The sequence below is a fragment of the Phascolarctos cinereus genome, unplaced genomic scaffold, assembly GCF_003287225.1.
Source record: "Phascolarctos cinereus isolate Bilbo 61053 unplaced genomic scaffold, phaCin_HiC Scaffold_5;HRSCAF=322, whole genome shotgun sequence".
Classification (NCBI taxonomy): Eukaryota; Metazoa; Chordata; class Mammalia; order Diprotodontia; family Phascolarctidae; genus Phascolarctos; species Phascolarctos cinereus.
Genome location: NW_027555958.1, coordinates 77082505 through 77106408, shown reverse-complemented (window position 1 = coordinate 77106408; position 23904 = coordinate 77082505). Strand labels below are relative to the sequence as shown.

The 23904-nt window shown below is 42.6% G+C and overlaps 1 long non-coding RNA gene and 1 other non-coding gene across 4 annotated transcripts in view; both read left to right on the top strand.

Moving 5' to 3' along the window:
* The first annotated feature begins 1853 nt into the window (after nt 1-1853).
* LOC110197939 (uncharacterized) overlaps nt 1854-23904 on the top strand; it is a 30985-nt gene continuing 8934 nt past the window's right edge. For 2 of the 3 annotated variants that reach the window (XR_013486896.1, XR_013486897.1), the window contains exons 1-3: nt 1854-2244; nt 21247-21310; nt 22439-22669. This is a non-coding gene — a long non-coding RNA (uncharacterized LOC110197939). Of the gene's footprint in view, nt 2245-12311; nt 14111-21246; nt 21311-22438; nt 22670-23904 lie in introns of those variants that run through there. The other variant, XR_002321608.2, reaches the window with a different exon arrangement.
* TRNAR-UCU (transfer RNA arginine (anticodon UCU)) lies at nt 12514-12598 on the top strand. The gene is given in 2 exon segments: nt 12514-12550; nt 12563-12598. It is a non-coding gene; the product is annotated as a tRNA-Arg (tRNA).

Here is a 23904-nt window from a genome sequence, read left to right as displayed (position 1 = left end):
GTAAACTTCACAAGGAGCTCAGCAGAGAGCCTGCAGAATGCCCAAGAGGAACTTCATGGGTACTCCCAAAAAAGGGAGAAAAAGACTTCCAGCCACCTGGAGCTGTTATCCTTCCACCACATCTTCTCTCTAAGCTTGAGTCCACTTTCCCCTTGGCTCCGTGTCCTAGAGAAAAAGTGTATCACAGACTTTTGGGAGAATGTTTTGTACCAACTGTACTATATTAATTTAGTAAATGCCTATTTCTAAAAGCCAGTTATGCCTGGCTTACTAATTGATATCTGCTGATAATCATGGGTATACCAATCAGGGCTCATAAACTGTACCACTAGAAAGATACCCCTCAATTGCTCAGGGCTACCTATAGAAGTCTTATGAGTACCATAAAGGGAACCAGCCTGTTAATGCAAGTGAGGAAGTGAGGGGCTCCACATCTTATATTATTCGCTCTCTCTCTCTCTCTCTCTCTCTCTCTCTCTCTCTCTCTCTCTCTCTCTCTCTCTCTCTCTTTCTCTCTCTTTTTCTCTCTCTCCCTCTCTCTCATTTTCTCATTCCTTCATTCCCTCTCCCTTTTTGTGAACTCCTTAAGGGCAGGGACTGTCTTTTGCATTTTTTTGTATCTTCAGTGCTTAGCACAGTACAGGCATATAGTAGGCTCTTAATAAATACTTATCAACTGACTATTTCTGCTGTTGCTACAATGACCAGAGAGGATTCAGTTGTGGCTCTGGCACTGAGGATATAAATAGAAAAAAAATTCAATTAGACAGACCGTCCTTGAGGTGCCAGGGAGCAGCCCTGGTAGATAGCTGTCCTATCATATTTTCATTTCCAAATCCATCCCTCCTCCCTTCCCAACTCACAGAACCATCCATTGCAATAAAAAAGAAGAGGAAACTAGAAACAGCAATTCTGGAAAACTAACCAACACACCAACTGAGCCTGCAAGTGCATGCAGTATGCCACCCCAGTACCTCCCCCCTTTCTGATGAAGTGGGGGAGGTGCATCTCTCATCTCCTTCTGGGCCACACCTGATCATTACAGCGTTTAGCGTCTTTGTGTTGCTGTCATTCATTCCATTCACATTCTTGCAGCCTGTGCTGTCCTCATTCCGCTTATTTCTGCATCAGTCCACATAAGCCTTCCCATGCTCTATATGCATGTTTTTTTCTTACGTTATATTCCTATCCCATAATTTATTTAACCATTCCCTAATTCATGAGCGTTTACTTTGTTTCCAGTTCTTTGCTACTAGAAAAAACATGGTCATATGTATTTTGGTGTCCATGGGAGGTTACTGTCTTTAACATCCTTAAGCTACCTGCCTAACAATTCTCCCTTTTCTTTAAAGAGGGCAAAGCCACGTTAGAGGGCCTCAGCCAGACTCCAGATAAAAAGTGAGGGCCCTTACTTTCCAGGAAGCATCAGATAGCCCCAAGCCCTTCGGGCTTGTCCCAGTAGCCTATATTGCTGGGACGCATCAACTACAAAGACATCTGTAGAGGACTTGGAGTGTCCACGAACATGCTGAGAAGAAACCCCTCTTCTTTGTCCCTCAGCCAGGCTCCCTATCAAGTCTTTGTTCACTGATTCTCTCCCTACATCACGACTCTCCTTCCTTTATTTCCTGGACTCAGAGACCTCTAACTGCCTTCCACTTGGGAAGGTAAGCTTCCCCCACAGCTCCGGGTGCAGCTGGCGCACTGCACCGCTGCACACTGGCCCAGGCTATGTATGGGCCCCCAGCTCCCAGGAATCTAGTGGCAATCCCCCCTCCCCGGCTCGCTCTGCTCCCGTTCCAGAGGCAGGTAGCCACACCTCCTCCTCCCCTGCTGTCTGCAGGCAGGTTACACTTTGTGCAGGGGAAAACACTTTGTTCAGGAAAGAAAAGCCATGAACATATTTAAAACTGGGATACATTTTGCTGAGAGCTCCTAAGCTTCCCCCCGCAGGCTGACCCCAACACCATCTCCTTTATCAAAAGCAAACATTGCCACCCTCCCCATCCTCCACTTTCCTCTGCCAACCCCTTCCCTCAGCAGAAAAGACATGTGAAAAACATGCCCCGATTTCCAGCACGGTGCCCAAGCGCCCCCTCCCTCGCTCCTTCCTTCCCTCTCTTCTCTGCACTGCGCCAAGCCAGCCTTTGACGACAGCATCACATAGGCTGCGAGAGAAGCAAACCATTTTCCCCAGACCAAGGAGAGAAGGCAAGCCCTGCATTTGAGAATGCATCCCACAAGGTAAGCTCTTTTCTGCTTTTTCATATCCACATTTTCCTCCCTAGGATTCTGATTCAGTCAATATGATTTTATTGGGTTAATACCAAAATTCAAAGTTGTTGCCTCCTCCTTACTGCATCCTCTGCCTCATCCATGCCCCCGCTAAAGCTACTAAGACTGAGGAATCCTGACAATTTCATGCTGATTTGCTTTTTCAAACCTAGCAGCTACAGAGAAATTCCCCTGGCTCCTCCTTGTCAGTATTCCTTCCTCCCTTCTGGCATGGCTTGCTGCTACAAGATATCACTGCAGTCATTCTGAGAGCTGCCAGGAATCATTCTTAACAACAGGAGGAAAGGGCCAGAGCAGGAGATGACCCCTGGCCTAGGACTCACTCCCTTCCCAGAAAGACTACGGGCAGAGGGTTGATCATCTAATAAACAGCTCCTGAGCTGGGGAGGAATCTCCCTCACAGATGATAGATTTCAGGTAGGCTTCACCCCAATGCTGGGAATCCTTAAGCCCTTCTACCAAGGTACCAGAGTCTTCCCTGGACCTGACAATTGGAAAAATCCATCTCTTTCAGATGCAGGTGAGACACCGCATCTCCAAGGGGCCCACTCTGTTATGAGTGACATGAAAATAACTTCATCTTCTAAGTTGTCAATTTCAGAACTGTATATTTGTTGGGTTGGCATGATGGTAGACTTCTAAAAAGGGCACATGTAGTCTGATTAGGATTGGGCAGTTTTAACAAGACAAGTGCATAATTCATTCAAAACAAATCTATCTAGAAGCACTGGGGTGAACCTAAGCTATATCTGCTTGGTTTGGGCATGACGCCTGTGGGAGAACCCGTTTAGAAAAACCCAGGGATACACCTTATAATCATAAAAATGGCTGACATTTATATGACACTTTCCAAAATGTTTACAAGGCACTTTACATATATCATCTTATTTGATTTTCACAACAATCCAATTAAGTAAGTACTTCAAGGTATTATTATTCTACTTTTTGGTAACCAGACTATGATTTAATTGGTGTAGGGAACTGCCAATGAGGAAGCTCCCTCTATCAATGTGAACCGTTGCCTGCTCTGCAGTTTATAGACCTATTGAGTTGATTGGTGCACTGAGAGATTGAGTGATTTTTTTTGAGAGTCACACAGCCGGCATGTATCCCTAGACAGATTTGATCTTGTCTTCTTGCCCCTGATGTCAGCTCACTATCCACTATCCCACACTTCCTCTTATCCCTACTTTATAGATGAAAAAGGAAGTTCAGAGAGATTTAATGACTTATTTAGAGCCACACAGCTAGCAAATCTTTGAGGCAGAATTTGAATTCAGATCCCTCTTGACAAGAATTCTAGTACACTTTTCTTTTTCATCTTATTTAATGTTTTATTTTTCCCAATTACATGCAAAAACAATTTTAACATTTTTTTTCAAATTTTGAGTTCCAAATTCTTTCCCTCCCTCCTCTGCCCCTATTGAGAAGGCAAGCAATTTGACATAGGTTATACATGTGTGGTCATGCAAAACACATTTCCATGTAAGTCATTGTGATGAAAAAAAAAGACCAAAACCAAGACAAAACAAACAAAAAAACAAAAACAAAGAAAAACAAAAGAAAAAAATAAAGAAAAAGTATCTTTGCATTAAGACTCTACCAGTTCTTTCCCTGGAGATGGACAGCACCTTTCATTGTAAGTCCTACAGAATTGTCTTGGATCGTTGTATTGCTGAGAATAGCTAAGTTATTCAAGTAGATGATCATACAATATTGCTGTTACTGTGTACCAACGTTCTCCTGGTTCTGCTTATTTCATTTTGTATCAGTTCACATAAGCCTTTCCATGTTTTTCTGAGAGCATCCTGCTCATTTTTTTTTTTAGCTAGGCAATTGGGTTAAGTGACTTGCCCAGGGTCACACAGCTAGTAAGTGGTATGTGTCTGAGTCTGGATTTGAACTCAGGTCCTTCTGAATCCAGGGCCAGTGCTCTATCCACTGCGCCACCTAGCTGCCCCTCTGCTCATCATTTTTTAAAACACCATAGTATACCATCACAATCATACACAACAACTTGTTTAGCCATTCCCCAATAGATAACCATCCCCTCAATTTTCAAATCTTTGTCACCATTAGAAGAGCTGCTATAAATACTTTTATACACATTGGTCCTTTTCTTTTTGTTTTTTATTTCTTTGGGATACAAACCTAGTAGTGGTATTGTTTGGGCATAGTTCCAAATTGCTCTCCAGAATGGTTGAATCAGTATACAACTTCACCAATAGTGCATTGGTGTTCCAGTACACTTTTCATCATGTCACACTGACTCTATAAACTATAATAGCTTTTGTGTGTATTTTACTAAGGCTTATGAAGCATTTTACACGTATTATCTCACTTGCTTCTTATGATCTCAGACCTCTGCTTTATGGAAATCAGTTTGGCAGCTGAATAGAGGATGGACTGAAGTAGAGGGAGATGAAATGGGGAGACCAATTAGAAGACTATTGCAACAGACCAGGCAAGAAGTGACAAAGACCTGACCTTTGGTGGTAGCTATGTGAGGAAACGTATAGGAAAAATGCCATGATAGGATATTTGGGATGAGTATGAGTGAGGAGTAAAGGATAACACCTAGGTTGCAAGCCTGGGATTGGGAACACAATGGTCCTCTCAATAGTAATGGGAAAGAGGACAATTTAGGGAGGAAAGCTAATGAGTTCTGTTTTAGATATACTGAGTTTGAGATGCCTACAGGACATCCAACTTGAGATATCTAAGAGGCAATTAGTGATGCAGGTCTGGAATTTGGGAAAAAAATTAGGAATGGATACATATATTTCAGAATCATCTGCTTAAAGATGATAGCTGAATAGATCGCCCATCAGTATTGTACAGAGGTAAAAAAGAGGGCTGAGGTCAGAGCCTAGGGAGACATACAGTTAGCTTTAGGACTCTACAAGGGAGACTGACTCTAAGCCTAGTAGAGAGCTACACTAAGGTAAACTCCATGAGAACTTCATGAAAGGAGAAAAGGACTTTCAGTAGCCCAGAGCTGTGAGTTTACCCTTTGTCCATACGTATCATCTTACATTTGGGCCCACTCTCTCCAGGAAGCTTTTGTATTCTTGGGAAGAGTGTGCCTCTGGTTTGGGGGCAATGTTACTGTAACAACTGCCCTTACTGTTCCTGTTTAGTAAATACCTTTTCTAATAGCTAATTAACTTAGCTGATGAGCAATGGGGAGTACACTGATGGGGGCTCAAGAGTAACACTACTAGAAATCCCAGATCCTTAGGGTTACCCCTAGAACCCAGAAAAGAGAATTAGTCAGTCACTCTCTGGAGACTTGCCCAGCCAGTGAGAGTAGGAGTTGGGTAGAGTTAGCCTGGAGAAGTGTCTCAGATGAAAGGCCCATTGGTAAGTACTACCCACAGAAACTGTAGAAAAAATTACAGAAGCCCTAGATGTTTGCAAACCTCTTTAATCAGATATGAGTGCACGGTTCTAATCATCTTCAAATTTCAATTGTGTCCTTTTTTTAGCCTACTTGCATCCAGGTTATACAGAGAGGACAGACCAAAGAAATGACTATGTTTAACATGCCCTTCTTCTTCTTCTTCTTCTTCTTCTTATTCTTATTATTATTATTATTATTATCACTGAATTTATCTATTACTGATCATCCTCAACATGATACATTCTTTCTTCCTCGTTATTACTAGTGGAAAGTAGAGGGATATGGGTTATTCCTGGAGTATTTTCCTTGAAAAATAAATCAGATTGGTTCTGCCCTTTTAGCAGTTGTCTAAACTGCTTGTTAAGAACCTTATTCAATGTCAATAATTCAGGCCCTAAAAGCTCTAATGAATGCTGGAGTTTGACTCTCCTATTTCTGAAAGGAAAAGTACTTAAGTGTTCATTGATCCTCTCCTGAATTATTTCTTAATTCCCAGAGAATTTAGCTGCTTTAAACTCTCTGGATCGGTCCTTGCTGTGGACACAAAAGTGGATCAAAGATCGTCCACTCTCCCTGACGTATTAGTCAGAATGAGTTCATCATATTAGTGGACACACTGGCAGGCAAAGAGAAACTTACAGCGGTAAGGGGATGCTGACTTACAAAAAAGGGAAGTTTCAAGGAAGGGAAGGAGGGAGAACATGTTAGTGACAAGACCTAGTCGATCAGTCCTGGAGGTTTGATGGGGAGCAAGAGGTTCTAACTGAGTTATTCCCTGAACTAAACACTGAAGAGAACTGAACCCTGAGGATAAATCAATGACTCTGTGAGCACTTACTCCTTGTCTACAAGGTGCTAGACAGTGGGGACACAAACATTACCAGTCTCAAGAAGCCTGTGGTGTTTTTAGGATAAAGCATGTATACAAATAGGCACATGAAGCAGAGTGAAGATGATTTGGGAAGGAAGGGTAGTAGCCATAATGGGTATCAGGAAAGGCTGCATGTAGAAAGTGCTGCTTGGACTGAGTCTCAAGGAAACTAGGGATTCTAAGAGGTTAGAACAGGCTGAGTTTATTCTAAGATAAGCCATATCCACATCACCATTTCCCCCATGTATCCTAAATCAACCAGCCGAACATTTACTGAGTATTCACCAAGTGCAGTGAACTGAACATAATGAGAAATTACAAAAGAAAGAGAAGACAAATGTCTGTCTTTTGTCCCAGATGGGTTTACAACTTAATAGGGCAAATAAACCATGCATATGAAAAAGAAAGTAAGAAAATATACAAAGACATAAGGATAAATCCAAAAGTTTTCTCCCTGCCTCTAGTAACCTGCCAATCCTCAATCCAGTCCAGCCGGAACATCTGTCAGATTCACATTCCTAAAACACTTATAATGTCACTGACCTGAATGAATGAAAAAGCATTTGTCAATGGTTTGCTTTGTGCCAAGCGCTGTGCTAAATTTCAGGAATACAAATACAAAAATGAAGACACCCCTGGCCTTCCAGGAGTTTACATTCTAATAAGGGGAGATAATAGATATGGGAGAATAGATATTTTGATTTGGAAACTTATAGGAAGGGTGAGCCCTCCAGGGGGAGCTTGGTTTCTAGCCCAGGCTGCATAGCAGGTTAGGAAATGTCTAAGGAGTGAAGTCTTTCACAAAAGCCTACAACCTAAATGGATCTCCGCTGTCTTCAAGAATGCATAATTAAAGTGATAGTTGATGAGTATTTAGAAAGGGAAATGGTAATCACTTAGCACCAGTGCAGTTTCATCAAGAATGAGCCTTGACAAACTAACCTAATTTCATTTTTCTGACAGGAATATTAGACTGGTAGATCAGGGAAATGCAGGTTACTAGACAGCAAAAACATCTGACAAAGTCTCATAATATCCCTATGGACAAGATGTAGAGATGTGGGTTGGATGAAGGTAAAATTAAATGGATTTGGAAAGGAGTGAACCATTGGAACTTAACAGTGATGACTGGAGTCAGCTTGGAGAGGTCTTTAATGGAATGTTGAAGGGTTCTGTTCTTAGTCAATTTCTGTTCAATATTTTTATTAATGACTTGGATAGAGACATGGAGGGCATGTTTGCCAAACTGGTGGCTGACACAAATCTTTTAAGGGAAAACCACTGTGTTGGATAACTGAATCAAGATCCAAACCAACTCATGGCCAGAAACTTGCTCCCTAATATTTCTGCATGGTTGGATTGGAAGCAGGCAGAGAATATCTGCATATACTTCAAGGCTAGTTCTCTCATGCTACATTTCTTTTTGTAATCCTTCTATTTTCATTCTTGAATGACCTTAGTATGACTTGGCTTCGTTAGCTGTCACCTAGCTTTCTTAAACGGACATCATCCTTCACAGCTTCTCTCTACTTTAGGAGATACTGCTCATGACTATAAATCTTCTTTTTTCATAAGATTTTACAATTAACTTTCTCTTCTAATCCATTGTTGCCTTTGGCAACCATCTTTCTGTTTAGCTAGTAAGTCAGATGTTTTCTGACTAAGGCTCTTTCTACACTGTTTTGGTATTGTTATGGCAATTAATATGCATTGGTTAAATTTGTGGATGGCTTATAGTTAATGTCATTTCTTTTATCCATTTAACATTTTTTATGTTCAATTATTTATCTATATAACCAAAGGCTAAGTCATTTAAATTGTATGCCGTAGCCTTTTCTCATTATTTTTCTTCACTAATCATTAATCTTTTTTTAAGCAACTGATTATTGCCCTGAGTCAATGGTTTGACTGTACAGATAACTGACTCAAAGTTGACTCCCACATCACTTAACAAGTCTTTTCTTGTCTATGAAAACGTTTCACTCTTCATGTTATTATTTGGTGCTCACTAGGCCTACAAATTTTTTGTTCAAAAAAATATAGATGTGAGACTTCTGTGAAATCTACAAATTTTTGACTTACAAATCTCATTCTTTCTTCCTGAGCTATGCTTTCTCATATAGTTATCCCCAGCCTCAGAAACCAAGGTCACCTCCATTTAATGATGAGCTATAGGATTTTGTGGAGAAACCATGGTTTTTTAAAAGTCCCCTCTGCACAAACCTTACTAGCGTAGGATGAGCTCTCCAAAGGTATAAAATATATATACATACATACATACATACATATATATGTGTGTGTGAGTGTGTGTATATATATAAAATAAAGGTATTTTTACCTAAAAATAGCAAAATGAAGCAATGTTTAACTTAGGGTTTGGCTACTTAAGTAATTGATATTGTAGAGAGCCAAAGACGACGCTTTAGAATAAATGAATATCCAATGTGTTGCCGCCATCTGCTGGTCAGTAAAAGAAATGCCATTCTATTAGGAAAACACTGATGCAGGCAGTTTTAAGTAAAAATGTCATTTGGGGTTATCCTATTAAGATGGAGAATGCACTACCTCCAATGGGTCACTCTCTCCCAAATGCCAAATAATATTTCCATATTCCACAACCAACAGCACCACTAACAAAACCAGTTCCACAACAAATTTAATGTGAAAACTGTGGAGTAGAACAACAGAGCAGAACAATGAAATTCTACAGAACTGTTCTGATGGATTTCCGGCAGTGGCAGCAAACTCAAATAGAAATCAAGTGGGGGGCAGGAGGTAGGGGTGAGCACCAATCCATTCATGAGGATCCCCGAAGCCTGCATTTTGACCTAGTTTTTAAATGTAATATGTTTTATTGTAGTTTTGTTCAGTATTTCCCAATCACCTTTTAAACTGGTTGGGGGATGGGTGAGGAAGTGCTGTGGCATTTCTCGATTTCCAGAATGCTCAATGATGACTTTATCCTGCAATAACTTTATCAAGGTGGACTTGACTTAACTGCCGTGTAATTAACATCATGCAAACTTTCCAACACACTGTTAAGCATCTTGGTAACGTTTTCCATCCATATACAAGCACTGTTGACTTGAATTTGGGCTCAGTGAAATATATGGCACACAAAAAAAATAACCTTTCCATAACAGGTGACTTCTACGGTGGCTGTTGTTGTTTTTTAGGTTGTGGCATTATTAATCATATTTATGTCTATAACAATAAAAACATTCTCATCCCTGAGAGGGAGTATAACAGCTATAATTGGGCAGCCTCAGAGACAGTTTAAGTATTGTCTCTAACATATGCTAGCTATTGGACTAAGCTACTGTCCCTAAGACCATTAAATTACAAAGAAAATGCCAGTTATCTAGGGGGAAATTCAATACTAGGAGCTCCCCATTCTGATAAAATCACAAATCCTGACCAAGAAAAAAAAACTCACCTTAAATAACTTTATGTGATGTTAAGGTTTAATTTGCTATGGCAATTATAGTCAAGAACATTTAAAGTTTCTAAGGAACATTTGTCAAAGGCCATTTTATTTCTGTAACTGATATGCTGAGGGTGGTGGGAACAAATAACAACAGGATGTGTGGAGTGTTTTATTGTTGGGGACTAAATGTGGGTTGTGTCCCAGTATCATGAACTATAGAGAAATTTTTATTTGGAAGTCTAGTTCACCATTCCACATGTTTGTGTGTGTCTATGGAAATATAAAGATGTGAATGGAAGCTTTTTCTCATACACGAACCATTCTGTTACTTCCACTCACAAATCCATATCTTCCCATGGATGGATGGCACACACACGCTTTTCTCTCACATACTGTCTCCCGTTCATTTTGTTTTGCTTTTGGCTAGGCAATGGGGTTAAGTGACTTGCCCAGGGTCACACAGCTGGTAAGTGGTATGTGTCTGAGACTGGATTTGAATTCAGGTCCTCCTGACTCCAGGGCCAGTGCTCTATCCCCTGCACCACCTAGCTGCCCCCTCCTGTTCATTTTGTCATACATAATCTGAATTCTCATGCACATCACACATCATTCTTCTTTCTTTCTCTCTCTCTCTCTCTCTCTCTCTCACACACACACACACACACACAATATTCCCCTTGCCATAAACCATTCTCACAGGCTTATTCTGTCTCTCACACATATATCTGTACATATCAGCTATGTGTTACAGACAATATATACACGTGTGCATATATGTACATTTCTCTATACACATCTGTAGTCATCAGTCATGCCATATATAATATATACCTATGTGTGTATAAGTACATCTCCATAAATACACAATCTGCATACACCAGTTATGTTATATATGTGTACATGTGTACCTCTACATGCATTGCATATATCAGTCATGTCATATCATATATACATATGTGCATATAGGTAAATCTCTCGACAAATCTGTAGTCATCAATCATGTTATATAAGACATGCCTTGTGCAGATGTGTCCATCTCCATGATACAATGTGTGCATGTTGTGTCATATAAAACACATACATGTGTAGCCTACATTACAAACAGAAGTTCTGTTATGTAATATGTACATCTACAACACACCAATCATGCTATATGATACACACGTGCATGCCTAAACACCACATGCATAAGTCATATTGTGTGTAAATATAACTGCATACATCAGTCATATTATATAACATATACACACATGTGAACAACTACACACCTCATATACAGTCATTGGGTTACCTATGATGCATACAACTGTATAATCATACAGATGCACATCATATACATCAGTCATATGTATTACACACACACACACACATATTAAGACGTGTGCCTGTGTGGACGTCTGTGTATATGACCACCCACTCACAGTCATACTGTTACCAAGATACATACACATGTACACACATCTGTACACACCCGTCAGGTTACCTAGAATGCGCATACACTAATGTCCATCTATAATTCACCCGTTAACACCAGTCATATACGTTATGCATGCATATATAGGTGTGTGCATACACCTCTATACATCCCTGTCCACACATCATGCTCTACGGCTAGATATACACACATACACATGTGCACCTATATTAATGTAACATCAGTCCAGTTAGATTCGTCTGTGCACGCGTGCATTCCATGACGACACACGCCTGTGTACGTCAGTCACACATCACACCACACACACACACACACACACCCCGCTATGTACACACCAGTCGCACGCATCGCCTGTAATCCCTCTCGGTGCCCATCTGTCCATGGTTCCGGTCACGTTCGCAGCCTGCCCGGGCCTCTTCCCACGTGCACGCGTCACTCTCCCGTCCCCACACCCCACGCACACGCGCCGCTGCCCATCACACACTCCCTTGCACACTCGGCAGCTCCCCTCCCCCATCTTCTCTCCCATCCGCCGACTCCGTTACCCTCCCACGTCTGTCGCACACTCATCGGCGGCACACGCCCACGCCCTCGGGCTCCTGGGGTGGGGGCCGCGCAGCTCCCCGGCCCCGCCGCCACTCACGGGCGCCTCTGCTTCTCGTTCCAGGCCGGCGGAGAGCAGTTCGGCGGGGCCGGGGGAGGCGGTGGCTCGGGCGGGCGCCATGAGCCCGCGGTAACGTCACGCAGTCGGCTCACGAACGCGCCCCCGCCCCACACTGACGGGGAGGGATCGGGGTAGAGAAAGCGGGGGAGGGGTGGGTTTCGATAGACGGCAGCCGGGAGGGGCCAGGCGGGGGGGGGTGGCGCGGGAGCCGCCGCGGGCTCGGGGTTCGCGGGGCTCCCCGGACCATGAGGCTCCGAGCCGGCCGGGCCGAGTTTGTCTGCTCCCGAGTCCGCCGGGTGAGCGGGCACCAGCGTCGGGCCGGGGCGCCGGGCGGCGGCGGAGGCGGAGGCAGCAGGAGGAGGGCGCGGGGCCCTCGCCTCTGGCTTTATGTGGCAGCTGCGCGGCGAGTCCAACAGGTGGCTCCGTGGCGCAATGGATAGCGCATTGGACTTCTAGAGGACGAAGGCATTCAAAGGTTCCGGGTTCGAGTCCCGGCGGAGTCGCAAGTATTTTTTCTTTTTGCTCATTTTCTCCCCAGCTCCCTTCTTTTTTCCCCCGCAGCGTGGCAGCCCTCTCTGAGGCTCACGCTCGCTGCCCACGCCGCGCTCGGCCTTCACGGCTCCCGGGCCGGCGCCTCCGGCCTGCGCGCAACCAGCGTGGACTGGAGACGGAGCAAGGAAGGAGGAGCCCGGGGGCTCAGTGTGGGGGCTGCTTCTTAGCCCTGGATCGAGCGCGAGTGCGGACCAGCCCCTCTGCTTCCCACTTTACAGATGAGCAAACCAAGGCCTGGAGCGATTACACGCACCTCCAATCTACATCTTCCCCCCCCTTTTACAAACTGAGGCCTAGAGAGTACAATCATGAGGCCAGTCTACCCTCCGCCCCGTTTTACAGATGAGCAAACTGAGGCCCAGAGAGAGTACATGCACAGGACCAATCTACATTTCCCTCCCTCCACCTCCCCATTTTACAGATGAGCGCACTGAGTCCTAGTGAGATTATGTGACACACACACCCCTCCCTCCCCCAGTCATGCAGGTAGCAAATGGGGCAGCCGTGATTCAGATTCTGTTCTTGTGACCCCACCTCCCTTGGCCTAGGCTGCCAAAGGTAAAAATGTGTGCCAGGCTTTGCACAAACCCAAACATGAGCAGGCGCCTCTGGCTTCCCCTTTTCATGGGCCCTGGGGAATTGCTTCCCCAAGAAGGCAGAGAAATCCGGGGCCGGTAGAGGGGACAGGGAGAATGCCCATGGCAAAGAGGCCAGGAGGAGAGGGATGGGAAGTAAGCCTGGGTAGGCAGGCTGGAGCCAGCTTCATCGGGACATAGAAAAGGATGGGGAGAAGAGGGTACCGCCCTCTCCCAGCTATGTGCTAGCCAACCTTAAAAACAAAACAAAAAAGGCTGGGGAGTCAGACTCCCAGGATCCTATGAGTTAGACCTGGAACATACTTACCAGACTATGGCTGACACTATCATCTGTTGGTGCCCTGGACCCCTTGGCAACCTGGTGACGCCTATGAACCTCTTCTCAGAATCATGTTTTTAAACGTGTAAAATGAAGTACGTGGGATGACAAAGGAGACCAGTTGTATTGAAACACAATGTTCAAAATACATTTTTTACAAACAAGCTTACTGCACCTCATGTTAAGAACCCCTGATGTCTTGCAGCTTCTTTGTTTTGCAGAGGACTCAGCTGAGGCCCTTGCAAAAGAACTTGCCCAAGGTCATACATCTTATCCCACAGTAGTGGCTGCCTTCACTGATGAGGAAGAGAGAAGAGCTGTGTTCTCAGAGTGACTCCATTCCCATGCAGCTGCAGGACACCTTTTCCTAAATGAACAATTATTTAATGAGGGCTTAGGTTCCCAAACAAAGCCTACCCCTACCCCAAGTTTACTTACCTATAATGTGACAGAACTATGGAAGGAAGAACACGAAAATACTACATAAAGACAGTAAGAAGGTCGACTGGGTGGGGAAGTATGAATTAAGTTAATTTCAGCTACATTGGGTGAGTATAAACCTTTGGGAATGGCTGGGAATCTAACTTTACCGTACTGTTTCTTTGAGAAAATATCTTCTTAGTTTCAAATGTGATTGACTGACAAATGAAGTTTTGGAACACCACAAGGTTGTATGTATAGACTTCCTATTACATATGGTCAGAACACTAACAAAAGCTCAAGGTGACCAGAAAGTACTTAAGAAATTATGGCGGTCCAGCTGCAGCCTACCTAGCCAGGTGGTTCATATTAGTTTGCTTCAAGCACCCTCTGGTCCAGCCAGAATTGCCTTTTCTGTTGGAAGAGCCTCTTCAGACCTTTGCATCCATACCTGGAGTACCCTCTCTGAGGCTTCCCTTTGTCACCCATGAACCTTAGCATCCTGCTTAGGCTCTTTCTTCAAGGGGAAGTCTCAGAGTCTAGTGATCTATCCCTTCGTCGAAACATCTTGTATTTCCCCATCTGTGTACGTGCCTTATGCTCTCTGTAGAATGTAAGCCCTCCAAGAACAGGGACTTTCACTTTTGTCTTTCTCTAGTATGGAGAAAGTGCTTGTATCTCTAGTGTTTGGTATAATGCTCAAGGATCAATCCTAGAGTCATAGATCTAGAGACGAAAGGGACTTCTAAGTAATATATGTGTTTGATAGAGGCTTTCTGAGTGAATGAATGAGCAAATAAACATTTAAACAAAAATTGAGACTGTTTCAATACTCTCTATTAAGTCATTACAGCATCTACAGTTTTACCTTTTTTGAAAATATAAAGCATCTCTTCAAAAAAGGTCTACTGTGTATAGTTCCTTGTATATGGATAAGCTCATGTTTGTTGATATATGTCAAGCTCATTTAGAAAACAGCAGTGAAAGGCTAATTAGGCAACTCAAGCAAAGAGCATCAGATAATTCTACTAATGAGATTTCTAATCATTTTTTTTTATATTTGGCTAGGCAATGGGGTTAAGTGACTTGCCCAGAGTCACACAGCTAATAAGTGTTATGTGTCGGAGGCCGGATTTGAATTTAGGTCCTCCTGAATCCCGGGCCAGTGCTCTATCCACTGCACCACCTAGCTGCCCCTCTAATCATCTTTTCACACCGGAAAAGTGTGTATTCCACCTTGTGAACAATGACCACTCCAAATAATGAGCTCTTAGCAGTCCTTGTGAATCCTGGTGATCTAAGTTACCAGGATGGCTAAACTGTCACCTTTCCCTCAAACATTAAAGGCAATCCAATCTAAGGAGTTAAAAAAGTAGGTGGGTAAGAAAAGAGTATAGACAACTTTTTTCAGTAAGTTCAGTACTAGAAAGGGGAAAAGAGATGAGATGATAGCTCCATGGGCTAAAAGGGGCAAGAAGTTTTTGGGGTTTTTTAAGACTGGGTACATTTGAGTGTGTCTACGGGCAGGTGGGAAGGGACCGGGGATGAGGGAGAAAGTCAGCCCAAGAGAGATGGGGGATGGCTTCAAGACCTTGAAGGAGGCGGGATGGAATGGAATCAATAGTGAAGGTTGGGGGATTAAGCCTCAGTGAAAGAAGGAATAGCCCCTCTGTGAGCTAGTGGAAGGAGGAGAGAATATCCTGAAGTTTGAGGAACAGAGGAGTTGAAATTTAATGTGTCCAAACCATGAGACACATATTCTAAAAGACCAAGAAGTAAATTAGGTGCTCTTTTCTTAAGATAAGAGGAGCCAGAGAGGCATTCCAAGCTTATCAATAGGCTTTAAATTTCAAAACCTTACATACCTTGACCAGAATGCCCAGCCTGAATCTGATTATTGGACTGTCTGACAGTGTGACTTCAGAGGACCTTTCCAGACTTATTTCATGTTACTGTCTTTCTCATTTTCTACATTCCAGACAAACCAGCCTGTTTGTTATTACCTGAACTCACTATCCCATCTCCCACCTCCAGACCCTTGTCCTGGAATATAAACCCTCTGATGAGGCTTCCCCTCTATTCAACTTTTCTTGATCTTTCTAGATTTCAGATCTCCCCTTCTCCCTTAAATTTTCTTATATTTTACCCATCAGTACCTCCATTATTTCCCTGACCTGTATGTAAATTCTTTAAGGGGAAGGAACGTTTGTTGTCTTCGCTTCTTCAAATCAAGTAAGCAAGTATTAGACTTTTACTTTGTGCCAGACACTGTGCTGGGATTTGGGAATACAAATGCAAGCAGAAAAAAAGATAGATTCTGCCCTCAAGGAGCTTACACTCTAGTGGGGAAAGATAACTCATAAAAGAAAGCTGAAAGGGGTGAGGGTGGGGAAGAGGAAGATACCTAGCAAGGGGTACAGTAGAGGAAGTCCACAGAGTCAGGAGGGCATCCTGAAGAGGAACGAAGACAGCTTACTCAGTTTACCCAACATGGGCAACTTACCCAACGTATGGAAAATACTCCAGTTGCTCCTCGGTAATTGGTCTTTCAATCCAACATGTACATAGACACACACATATGCACATATGTGCATACCTGCGTGTGTATGTGTGTATATATGTATATTTACATACATATGTATGTGTATGTATATTTACAGTTTGTTTCCCCCATTGGAATTTTATCTTCTTGAGGGAAGAGACCTTTTTTGCCTGTCTTGTTATCCCCAGTGGTTAACACAGCACCTGGCACATAGCACGCACTTAGTAATTGTTGATCAGTCGATCAATCGGTAAAGATGCATTTGGTTTTCTCCTCCAGGATTCGGTTTTCGGCAGGCTACTCTTATTCTTCACACAGCTACCAAAAGGATCCTCCCAAGATACACATTTTTAACCATGTCACTCCCCTGCTCCAAAACTGTCTGATGACTTCTTATTGCCCAAAGGATAAAATGCAAGCACCTCTGGGTGACCTTGAAGACCCCCAAAATTTCTACCCACCTCCCTTTCCAGCCCCGGTCCACATTACTCTCCTTTCCTATACTCGACATTACAGCCAAACTGGATTGCTAGCTATTCTGTCCTGCCCCCTGCCTCCCTGGATTCCCACAACCCCTTGCCCCTCCTCCAAATAGCAACCATGCATTTTTCTCATTTCTGCTTTTCAGAATATTCTTCTTTCTTTAAAGTTCAGCTTAGATGCCGCCTCCTTCAGGAAGCCTTTCTTCATTCCCCTTCCCCCACCAAGTAAAAATGTTCTCTCTTTCCCCAGATTTTCTCAGAACACTTTGACTTAATCTGGTTTTCACCCTCTCACACCTTCAGTCCTTATCTTTTGTGTTATACGAGGTGCACCAGAAGTCTTAGTGCAGTTTTATGCTTTCATAGTTTACCTTGACTGCCTTTTGCCTCTTATTTTTATCCTCAGCACTTAGCACAGTGCCTGGCACATAATGAATGTTTATTGCTTGATTGATTAACAGCCTAAAACTGCACTAAGATTTTGGAGCGCCCTATACCTGATATAAGCTAGTAAATTCTTGATTTGCCTGAACTATAATCTTGTCCTTCAAAAGTTGGAGGAGTCAACAAGAGGAAATTTTGCTCTGGATCTGATGCTCACTAACAGGGACAGACTAGTTGCTGAGGCAGATAAAATGGGAACCCCAGAAAGAAGGGATCCCTCCCTCCTAGAGTTTATGATCAAGGAGAAAAAAGATCTGGGCACAGTCTGACCTATACTATACATGTGGGGAATGCAAATTTCAGAGGGTTCAGAGAAAAGGCAAATAGGGATGGAATAAAATTCCACAGGAGAAGTTATTCTAGGAAAGCTGAGAGATGCTCAAGAAAGAAATTCTCCAGACAAAGGAACATCAGGAGAAATGATGGGATCTGTTGGAAAAGCCCTATGTGAAGGTGTAGGGACCTCACCAACTAACTCTTCAGGCTGGGTGTGACTCAGGTTAGGTCAGATGGATGGATGGAATGAGGTACTCAGATCATTCAGCAGTTAACAAAGGGGGTTTGCTTAGTCACAACCCCAAAAGAATGTTCAACAAGGGTATTCCAGCACTTACTAGGGTAAAATACATCTCCCATCTCCATTGGGAAACCAGTCTGGTCAATAGGGCAGGGTGTGGCAATATACTTGGTCTTGGGACATGGGTCCCAAGGGCTTTTTTTAAGCCCTTAAGGGTGACTAGGAAGCCACATCAATACAGCCAGAGGCTACCAGAGAAGCTGTATGAAGTAGGAAGAAACTTGAACCTTGGTCCTCTGGATCAATCTCATTTTGGGGACAGCTACCATTCAGAGAAAAAAAAAAAAGCCTAACCTAACCCAAGTTGGAGGAGGAGAAGGGAAAGCTGGTAGAAAGCAGTTCCAACCCACCATCTACCTGGGATTTTTGATTTTTTCTCTTAAAGACCAACCTTAATCCCAAATCACTCTAGTCCAGACCAAGCCCTACTTGGCTACTGTATGGGCCCGGATTGACTGAGAATGAATATAAATAACAGTTGTTTCAGTTTGGGCCAGAAACCCCGAGGGTCTTCCCGTTTCAGATCTATTTTTTTTAAGAGGCCATTCTTTGCCTCATTTTTTTTTAATAAAAAAATCACTGAGTGGGTGCCACCTCAGTCAAACTGAGACCTGTTAAATACCTTAGCTTGAAAGGACCTCCTGGGCCATCTCCAGCAAGGAAGTATGTAGAAGATGGAAGCAAGAACAGGTAGTAGAAGAGGAATATAACAACATGCCATGGTCCTGTAAATATAGTGTCTGGAGAACTGAAGCTCTGAATGTGCTGAGGTCGCTAAGGGAAGCTAAGAACAACAATTTTTTTTAAAAAGCTAAATTAGGAAGAAAAAGAAGGAAGAAAGAAGAGGTAGGAACTTAGTTTGAAGTGGGTGGATGTGACAACCAGCAACAGAGAAACAGTGTGGAATTAATTCCTGTTTTCTCTGCCTAAAAGAATGAATGGCTTTCATCCTGGAAATAAAAATGACAAAATGGAGAACAGAGAATGGATTCTCAAGCGAAGTAAGGAGGAAGTAAAAGATGTCTTCAAGTCACCTGAGCCAAATAAATGCCGTTCTTGACCTCTTGGCTGAGAGAAGGGAGTTGGGTTTTTTGGGGGTTTTTTTAGGCTTATTGGGGTTAAGTGACCTTGCCCAGGGTCACACAGCTAGTAAGTGTCAGGTGTTTGGTTGGAGGCTGGATTTGAACTCAGGTCTTCCTGACTTCAGGGCCGGTGCTATATCTACTATGCCACCTAGCTACCCAAGAAGGGAGTTATTAATGGTATTCTGCATTGAGTGTATGGCTGAAATTAATATAGTGCTTGGATTTGCACAGGACTCACAGGATCATATAATCTCTGAACTGGATGAGACCTCAGAGGCTGTCTTCAATTAGCAGTAATATTTGAAAGTTGTGGAAGATGAGAGGCATCATACAATTGAAAAAAGGGCAAATGTTCTGATTTTCCCAGAAGAGAATGGAACAGAGTCCGCAAACTATGTAGACCAATGAGTTTAATTTCTACTCCTAGGGAAATTCTAGAACAGATGATTTAAAAAGATAGCTGGTAAACATCTAGATGGGGTGGGGAACCTGCAGCCTCAAGGCCATATGTGGCCCTCTAGGTCCTCAAGTGCAGCCCTTTGACTGAATCCAAACTTCACAGAACAAATCCCCTTAATAAAATGATTTGTTCTGTAAAACGTGGACTCAGTCAAAAGGCCACACCCAAGGACTTAGAAGGCAGTGAGATTTCATCAAGAATTGGTCGGGGGCAGCTAGGTGACACAGTGGATAGAGCACTGGCCCTGAAGTCAGGAGGACCCAAGTTCAAATCTGCCCTCAGACCAAACACTTGACACTTACTAGCTGTGTGACCCGGGGCAAGTCACTTAAACCCCAATTGCTTAAAAAAAAAAAAAAAGACCTGGTCATATCAGACTAGGGTTATTAAACTGGTAGAAGCTCAATAAATACTTATTACTTGCTTGTTTGATACCATATAGCATTTCACTGAATAATTTCCCATTCTTGACACTCTACAGTTTATCAACGTGCCTCCTAACAGGTGGTTTCCAGAACTGACCTCAGTCCTTCACATGGGATCTCACCAGGACAAAGTACAATGGCATTATCATCTCGTTATTCTTGGCATTTTGCTTCTCTTAATGAAACCTAAAATCACATTAGCATTTGAGGCTGCCATATTACACCATTGACTTACATTGTATGCAATTCACTAAAATAACTAGATCTTATTCAGAGAGAACGTTATCGAGCCATGCCTCTCCCATTAGCTAGGTGGCATAGTAGATAGACTGCTGGACTTGAAGTCAGGAAGGTCCGTGTTCAATTTTATCTTCAGACACTGACTAGCTGAGCAAGTCATTTAACCTCTCTTTGCCTCACTTTCCTCAGTCTGTAAAATGGTAATAATAATAATAGCACCTATCTTCCAGGATTGTTGGGAGAATCAAACAAGATAATATTTGCAAAGTGTTTAGCACAGTGTCTGGAATTATATTATGTGTTTAATAAATTCTTGCTCCATTGTGGTTTTTTTTCCCCTGAAGTGAAGACTTTATTAAAGTATTAAAGACCCCATTAAATTTTATTGTATTAGTTTTGTCTTACTCCTCTAAATCTTTTGGAGGTCTCAACTTTATCATTCAGGGCAATAGTCCTAACAGCTTTTTGTCATCTGAAAAATTTCATGAATATGCTATATTTACCCTCATCCAAGTCACTGATGCAAGTGATAAACAGTACATGACCAAAGACATGGGGCATATTACTAGAGACCTTCTATACATATCCTTGTTAGGTCCTTTCATCAATAGTTTGCATTCATATTAATGGAGTATGAGCATTCTCTTTTCCTTTATTCCTCAATTGAACCAGGTCAATAATTATTTGTGCTCCTACCTTAGCCCTTTTATAGACTGAGGGATACTTTTTTATATTCCCAGTACTTTGCACTGTAGTCACTATAATATATAATAAATATGTAAAAATGATAAATTATATCTCTTAAATGTTTGTTTTTGACCTATTTATTGGGAGTGAGAGTGAGGGAGAAGGAAAGACTGAATGAAAGCTGCACAGGTATAAATTTCTTTCCAAATTACTTTCATTCCCTACTGCACAATGGATCCAGTGTATCTTCTAAGGAATATTTATGATAATCTTTTTTTTAAAATGTTAATGAAACATTTTTAACATTGCTGTCACTTTCTAGTGTCCTGTCTTCACAGAACCCTGCCGTATACATAAGAAGTATATTCCACAAAACAAACTAACAGGTAGGCTTAACAATGCATGCCTCCTTCTGCACCTGAGAGAACAGAGTTATTTATTGTATTCCCAGCACTTTACACTGTAGCTACTATAATATTTAAAAATGATTTTATATATATATGTATATATATATACATACATACATACATACATACATATATATGTTTGTTATTGATATAATTATGACCTATTTAGTGGCTGGGTTATTCTCTCTGGCTGAGAGCTATCCACCACTCAACTTTGGCTTTGTGGGTATCACTTTTCTCCTTTTACTCCAGTGCATTAATTAGCTCATCATTCATAGTTCATAGCTCTAGAGCTGAAAGGGGCCACAGATGCTAAGATGTCCAACCTCCTCATTTGACAGTTGAAAAAACTGATGCCTAGACAAGTTAAATGACTTATTCAAGGTCATATGTGGAGCAAGAAGAGCTCTTAGGTTCTCTGAATCTCACTATTTCAACTGTGTGAATTATCCAGGCCCAGTCTCACCTAGTCTCCAATGCATTTCTGTTAAAACTCCCTCTTAGGCATACTTGTATATAATGTGTTAATTGGACCATTGGTGTAACACCCTCTTATAATAATTAACTCATTTTATGCCTGAGGAGCCACATAAGGTCAGTGAGATTCTCTCCTCTACTGTTTTATGGAGCTTAGATTAGATGGAAAGTTAGGAGTACATTCATAATTGCTCTGAGCCCCCAGTTGGGAAAATTCTTAACATTTAGGCAAAACTTGGCTCTCTGATTCAATTTACATTTATATGTATCTCTAGTTAACCCCTGGCCTCTCGATGGTTGAAGAGACATTTGAGTTAAGAAGCAGTATAGTATATTAATATGTTCTATTGATAGACACTAGGAAAAGAAGCTAGGGAAAGAGCAGACCTTTTCTTGAAACTTCCCTTAATCCTTAAGGAGGTGGGTACAATTGGTGATATAAGACCATATCTTCTGCTCCAAGATCCCTTTATCTGCCACAGCTCAGTATTGCTTTCTCTTTCTTTTCTCTGGTTGCCTCCTGGACCCCTGGGCTGACAGCTCTTTCTGGTCCAGATCAAGATATCCCTGTGCCTTCCTCTCCACTGTCAGACTCTCAAAATCTCCCTCAATTCCAAATCTCTATTTCAGCTTCAAGCTTCATTTCCTCATCACCACCAGCCAACAACTGTTGACCAGTTGCCACGGACAAGTGGATAAGTGCAAGGACTTTGGGAGTGGCAGTATACCCCACCCCCACCCCAGACCAGAGCTCCTGCTTCCAGCCTTACCCTTGTAGCTACTACCTAAGGAACAAACTTCTGTGAAGAAAGGGCCAACCATCCCCAACTAATTGCAAACTAACTGGTACTCTCAAGGCAGGTAAGCCAGTTCCATTGAAACACGAAGGCACCCTCAGGGAGAGACAGGAGGCAATATGTATAGGATAAGTCAAGCCAACTCCATCACCTTTATCATGATGTCCTTTCAGACTCTGATGGAGACAGCCTAGCACCCTGAAACTAGGAACCTTGGGAATAGCCATAGTTTCATTCCCCTCCAGGCTGCACCCCTGGATCGAACTCCAGAAACCTTTTCATCATGGAAGTTCCTTCCAGTCTTAGAATTCAGTCATTGGAAGTATCCTCCACACCTGAGGCTTCTCCCGGTGATTGGATGGCTCTTACCAGAACCTCCATTTAAGGAAGGCACCCAGGCCAATCATGCCTTGATTCCTTAAAGGCTGAACTCCCAGACTTTCTCATGCTCCAGTGCCGGCTACCATCCTCCATAGCACACATCACCCTCCCCCTTCACCTTCCTTTTGTGTGTCGACTGAGCCTATTAGAATATTAAACTTCTTGAAGGCAGGTACTGTCTGCTTGTATTTTGTGTTAAAATTACATCTTGTTCTGGTCCCCGACCAGCCACTCCTTCTAGTCATTAATATTAAGTAGCCAGTATTAAGGGGCAACAGCAAAAAATAAAATTGAAAAGGGAACCTGTTAAGTCCTATACAAAGCTCAAAGAAGCATAATTTATAAATAGTATTATATATTAACCAAACTTCACATCTTGGTAATGTGTGCCGAATTAGCAAAGCCACCACGTAGGTGCTGCTGTCATGACTTTCTGGTCCTGTTATGCCAATCCCAGACAAATTCCAGACCTCTGCAGTTCCAGACCAGCAAAACATCAAAAGGTGGGATGACATGTTAACTTTAAATTTTTACTGATAACTGAGATGATTTGGATACATCAGTGAGCCCCCAAGGTGGCACAGATAAGAGTCCATTCCCCGCACTCTCAAAGAAAAAACTATAAAAATGAGACCTCAGGTTCCTGCCCCTCCCCCAAAACATTCTTCCACCTCCATTGGGTCCATGCTACCTAGTACTCCCAACTCTAATCTATGGCTATCTAAGTGATCTTCTCTGCCTCTCCCTTTGCCCCTCCCCATCCTCTTCTTCACAGTGTCTCCTTTCACCATCCCGTCCCGTTCCATTCCCATGCTGTCTCCTTTTGTATCTCAATCGCTGCTTGTCTCTGTACCCTCTGTGGTTATTTAAGTATGATTGCCACCCTGTTTCCCCACTGCCTATCATAGCTTTTCTTTC